The following is a 6889-nucleotide window of genomic DNA, read 5'->3' as shown; positions in this document are numbered from 1 at the left end:
ATAAGTTCTTCTTTCTGAGCGGCCCGGTACCAAATGACCCATGGAACGGTACCGGACCACGGCCCGGGGTTTGGGGACCAATGATCTAGAGCATTACGCTCTCAACATACCGGCCTACTGGTGGTTCCTAGAATTCACAAAAGTAGGATGGGGGCTAGAGCCTTTTGCTATCAAGCCCCTCTATTGTGGAACCACCTCCCTACCTCAGTTCGGGAGGCAGACACCCTCTCACTATTTAAGACTAGACTTGAAACTTTTCTTTTTCACAAATTTTACAATTAAGGCAACTTAGGCTACTACATTTTTTTCTTATAGACCTACACTGCTGGAGACTCAACATCCAGACTCACTGAGTTCCTCTCTCCTCCTCCTTCTCTCCAACCATCTCTTTTACTCCTTCTCTTTTCCGATCTCACTCTCCAAGTCTCCAATCACACCGTACTAACTCAACTTCTTCCCTGGAGTCTCTGTGCTCTATGTCCTCACAGGTTTTTCTGAGGTTCACCCCTCACCCACCCATCCGCTATGGACCTGCTCTTCTCATCCCACCAGTATCACCCCTTACCTAATCATTGGCTGGGGTCCGGTTTCCTTTTTTTTCCCTCCGCGCCACCATACTGATCCACCCGTCCTCCACCCATCCGCTGTGGACCATCTGCTGTGGACCTGCACCTCCCATCCACCAGTATCACCCCTCACCTAACCATCGGCTGGGGTCTTGCTGCCTGTCTTCCTTGGTGTCATCTTACTTTTCCACCCCTCATCCGCCCAGCCGCCGTGGACCTTCCTCTGTTGACCTGCACCTCCGAGCCCACCAGTATCACCCCCATCTCTCCATGAGCTGTGCACCTTATCCTCAAAGCCCACCAGTACTACCCCTCATCTATCCATAGGCAGGGGTCCTGCTTCCTTTCTTCCTCCGTGCCGCCATACAGTCACCCACACAGCTGTAATTATGCCTTGACTTTAGCAATGGGAAACATAACTTAAACCATATTGACACTGTCTCTATCCGGCCTATCTGCCACTATCTCTCTGGCCCCGTCCACACGATAACGGATTTTTTTAAAAACGGAACTTCTTAAAAACGCATCAAAAAGATTCCCTTCCACACGATAGCGTTTTTAAAAAAATCTCCGTCCACACGTAAACGCAGCAGTGCGTTTTCGAAGACTGCTATAAGCATGCCAAACCATGTGGTGGCAGTATTGAGTCAAATTTTATCCAATAGGAATCCTCCGTGTTTTGTTGTCACAACACACGGGCCCATAAATTTGACGTCACCGCGGTTTTCGTCGCAGGCAAGACGTCAGCGTTTTTAAAAAGTCGCGGATACACCGTCCACACGACAACGCAGACCTAGCGTTTTTTTAAAAATCCACCTCGGCCAGCATTTTTAAAAAGTTGCGTTTTCGTTCAGGATATCTGCGTTGTCGTGTGGATGGAAGGTGTAAACGCAACAAAAAAGTTGCGTTTTTAAAATATCTGTTATCGTGTGGACGGGGCCTCTGTCTCTCTTTCTCTTTCCATGTTCTTATCTTCCTTTGATGTCTTTTCCACCCAACCGGTCACTTTACATGTCCTGTATAACGGAACGTGATGGGAGTCAGCATTCTGCAGGATTTGCAATGTCAAGTTGAGCAACTCTAGTCTCGCACTGGCAAAAATAAAGGAATACTTCCTTAAGCTGCGTAGAAAACAACAGAAACAGACTTTGCTGTGAAAATGACATAAGAGCAACACTTGCCAAGGTGAAGCCACACATATCTGAACTGGTCTCTCAATAACAACAGCAGAACTCACACTGATTTGCAGGTAGATCATTTCATGTGAGTTCATGCACTGTATTGGTTTTGTTCTTTGAAAAAGGTGACATTAATGGACAATTCATTAAATACACCAGTAAAACATATACTTATGTCTTAAATTTGAAAAAAAGTTGTTTTTTTACTAAAGAAGGGTTCGGTGAGTGAGCATATGAAACTGGCAGGGTTCAGTACCTCCATCAAGGTTAAGAACCACTGTACTAGACAGTCTCTGACTCACGAATATAATCTTCAGAGAAACCCAAACAACACAAAATCAAGACTGACAGTTATTCAACAATAGTTTATTTCTAGTTATTTATATAATTTATTTAACAGTTATTTATTTTATTTATTTTGATAGTTTTTACTTATTTAAGAGATTTATTTTAGGGCTGTCACTTAAACGCATTAATTAGATTAATTAATTACGCGGAAAGTTTATTTATAAAAAGAACAAAGACGGGACTATCAACAAAAACGCAGTGATTATATGTTGCCAATATGCACTGTAGACGCTATTGTCAGTCTGCCCCAGAGCAGCTGTGGCTACACACGTAGCTTACCATCACCAAGTATGAATGAGGAGTGAATGAATAATGGATCCGATGTAAACCATCTTTGAGTGTCCAGAAAAGCGCTATATAAATGTAATCCATTATTATTATTATTGTTATTATTATTATTTGTACCTTTTGTAAGAGAATTTTCATATCACCGAAGCAGCTCCAGCCTAACGTATCATTTAAATGTAAAACATGTCAAGGACACAGAGTTGAACGTTAGCTTACCCTTTTAAAGGGAAAGCCTGTTGGCATCTTACTATTTATTTGCCTTATTTAGAGGCATGTTACACTATACATTTTGAATTGCTGTATTGAGTCAGCTTTAGTATTCATTTTGATTGAGAGTATGCTTATGTGCCTATTTGAGACTCAGCCTTATTTTATTTCTGAATTTTATTTTATTTTACTGTATTCGTATTGCATTTTTGAGAAATACACCTGGCCAAATTGGTTTGCTGATGTACTTGGCCTTTTTTCTTTTCAATTTAATTTATAAAGCACGCTTAACCAATAAAAATGTGGATTTCAAATCTTCTCTTCTTGGTGCATTCTATTGATTAGTCATGCACTACAATTTTGTAATGTCCTAGAATTTCAAATTCTTAATTTGGGGGCCTTTAGCAGGTATGAGATTAAAATGTGATTAATTAGATTAATTAATTACAAATCCTGTAATTAATTTTTTTAATCACCTGACAGCACTATTTTTTATTTTTTTTTGCAGGGGCAGTATGCAGTCACCTTTAAATCTGTTGTCCTTGGGCAGGCGAATAAAAACAAGCACAGAATGGCAAAATACACAAAAGAAGAAAATAAAGGAATTCATCAAGTAAATAAACGCTAGCCACTGCAGTGCAGCTGGAAAGAAAGGAAAATTTTGTCTTGCTAAAAGTAAAAGTTCCGCATCTCCCGACCAGCATGTCTGAGTTTCACTGTTCCAGGTCTTTGAGTAAAGATAAGATAAACAGCTGTGCCATCTAACTCTGAGCAGTCATGATAATAAGGGTACATCCCAAAATGTCAAACCACTGCTGTGACTGTTTACATTTGGAAAATATCAACAGTCACAGGATGGATGGGGTTGAACCCTTATCCATCCATCCATCCATCCATCCATCCTCTTGATAAGACAATCGTAATCATCTCCACCCCAGCCGTGGGTCACGTGTCTGCTTAAGCCTATCCCAGCTTGCTATGGGTGAGACATGGGGTACACTCTGGACGCATTGCCAGCGTGTCGTGGTGCCACACATAGACAAACAACCGCTCACACACACACTCACACCTACTGACTATTTGGAGTGATCAATTCGACCTAAACTGCATATACTGTAGTTGGTTGGAGGTGGGAGGAAGCTAGAGAACTTGGAGAGAACCCATGCAGAGATGAGAAGAACATGCAAACTCCACCATCAGAACCAATAAGTGAGAACTTTATTTTCAAGGAATTACAAACAGTAGCTTTCCTTCAAATTACTTGTGTTGCACATGGCTAGTGCGGAATAGGTAAGCTATTATAAACATGGTTGTTGACCTGAATTCATAGACAAACCAAAAGTGAGAAACAGAATCTTTTGGACATTAATTTTTAAACCAATCTGCTGAAATACATGACAGAACCTGAGAGAAAGGTAGGGAAAGCAAGAAAAAGCTGTACTGAACCACAGAGACATGACAAGCATCATCAGATAGTAGGTCAGCCATTCTGTCCTCAGGTAACCTTGGTGCGATGGGGCTGCAGAAAAAATCTCTGGATAACTTTCCACGGTCTGACAACAACATATCTTTCTTAAGTCTTGAGTGAAAACAGCTTTCTAGCTTTCGATGCATGCTATCTCATGAGGAGTTTCTGTCTCAAACATTGCTAGTATTATCAATACTAGTATAATTGATACCATATATTGATACCAGCTTTAGTATTAATATTTGCTTGGGTTTAAGCAGTAGTTGTGCGGCTGTGAGATACACTTACTTTAAGATTTCATCAAATTTCATCACAGCTAAAGTCATCCTTAATGAAGTGTTATTGACCTAAAGAAAACTTTATGGGGGTTAAATTAAGTAAAGATTACTTAACAGGAATGATTGGTTTTTATGCAGAATTCAAAGGTACTAACAATTTTCTAAAGAAAAGCAGGGCTGGCCAAAAAACAACTTTTTTTTTTTTTTAATGGCATTTGACCAGAGTTTCTACAGCTGTTTTTAGCTTCTTTGACAAAAGGTAGTGATCAAAAAGTCACTCAAAGACACTTGCAAATTTAGATATTTCAGGGTGTATCAAGTCTAAAACCTGGGATCCTGAAGGAAGTCCGGTCTCATTACAATCTCATCCTTCAGACCAGAAGTGTCTTAAAAATCACAACAACCCTCTCTGAAGTATAGAAGAGAACACAAACTTCCCTGGGAGGTTATTCATCAGGAATACATACCTAATTCAAACATACAAATATATCTGGTCCCTCTGGACAGACCACCTGACCTTCGACGCCATGGTAATGGCCTTCTTGACAGAGCCAAAACACATAGTTTGAGCTGTCCCATGAGCCAGTCTGTGTTTTGTCAAATATGCACACACACACACACACACACACACACACACACACACACACACACACACACACACGCACACACACAGGGTTATACAAACACACACATATCTGCACGCAAATGTGCACACACACAGTATCAGTATGTGATAAGAGTCGCAGCTGAGGCCTCAACCTTCTGAGATAGAGCCAGGACATTAAGTGCAGAAAGGTTTCCAACTCACTCAGTCACTCAGTGGTGTATCTTTGAATGTGAAACATGAACAGCATGTGCGTTTAGGTGCATGCACTACATTCAGTATTGTCTGAGACTTTGTTCTCCTCTCTGACAAACCAGTCTGACCGCACACACATCCACACACAATGGAAACACACATGTACAGTGTGCTGAACTAAAGAGGTGATTTTGCAAAGTTTTCTCATGGCCAAAGTGCCCAGACCGACACTGTATAAATACAGATTAATGATTGGTTGAGAGGCCGGAAGTGCATTCCATAGATCCAGCTCCTGATTGCGGCACCTTAAACTCATAATACGTGCATACATAGTGCTGTGAGATTGTTATCTTTGCTTTGTAAGAAATTACCACTTACAAAATGAAGCACTCCTACCATATATCTACTGCTATAGCTTCAGTATTTGTAGCAGGTCACCAACGCCCACGCACAGCAAAGCACAAAGGATGTTAAATTCCAAGAATATTAACATAAAACACTGGTAGAGAAATCACACACTGTATGCCAACACTGATCACCTAAATCCTGCATTTGCAGCAGCACATTTCAAGAAGGGCTTCAAGTACAGGTAAAGGTTCAGGTACAGGTGGAGACAAATTAAATAAATTAAATGGTGAAAAATGCAATAGAGTTGCAGTACCTCTACCTACACACGTGTCACATCATGTTGTAAAACCTAAAAATGAAATGTATGAGACAGACCAGATGAGCTGGATGCCTCAAAGAGTTTCTGGCTTCCATCAACACTCAGACTTGCAGCAGGACTACATGTTACAACAACTTGGCTGCTGCTGCATACCAGTGATAGTTCCTAGTAGTTCTCAACCTGACTTCAACTTTGTCTATGTGCACAATATGTTTGTGCTGGATTGCACATAAATCCTTAGATAGGCATATTTCCTGGCACCACCTGTATATCGCTTGTAAGTAGTTTCATATTTCACGCAAGATGTTCAGTAACTCAGCCACATCATGAGTAATGATGAACTGAGCATGGTCAAGAATGAATACTTGGAATCGAAGTGTAACAGGAAAAATTATTTTTTGTCATGTCGATCTTACACCTAAAAGTGTTCCGTTGTCAAGATGAAAGCACATTCACATGCTTTACTCAAGTATAATCTTCTACCACTACTATTACTGCTACCACTACTACTACTATTGCTGTTACTAATACTCCTTCCAGTCCCACTCATTCCTGTCTTATAAATGATTGTTACCATATTGACTTCTTTCCGTTAGATTGTGCTTTCTCCTCCCACATTCCTTGTGGCTCATGAATAGATTTGTTGCTGGGATTGTGGTTGACATCCATTGATTTTAGAAGTCTCATTAACAATAATAATCTCTGCTGTGCCTTGAGAACTTTGTTTTTTTGTGATTTTTTTCAGTATACAGATGAAATATATTTGAATAGTAGCGTAGAAGTAATACTTTACCAAAACCTGTTTAGACATGTCAAAAAACCCATTCAAACAATTGACAAACCATTGCTATTACTGATTTGTGTTAATACCCAATCGTGCAGTGTTCCTGCTGTTAAACAGGGCCACTTGTCCTGACTACTGTTTTCAAGTTCATTTTGCCAGGAGACAAAGAGTCCATTTATACAGAGGGAGGGTGAAAAGAGGTCACCCTTCACTGGGGAAACAGTGAAGGGTGACAGAGAGTTGGTTGGAGAAAGAAGGCAGGAGGTAGACACAACTTTCCAAAACAGAAGATCCTGCAGTATTTTG

The sequence above is a fragment of the Antennarius striatus genome, chromosome 7 (assembly GCF_040054535.1).
Source record: "Antennarius striatus isolate MH-2024 chromosome 7, ASM4005453v1, whole genome shotgun sequence".
In the NCBI taxonomy this organism is placed as follows: Eukaryota; Metazoa; Chordata; class Actinopteri; order Lophiiformes; family Antennariidae; genus Antennarius; species Antennarius striatus.
The sequence above is the reverse complement of the archived record's forward strand: the minus strand, read 5'-3'. Positions refer to the sequence as shown.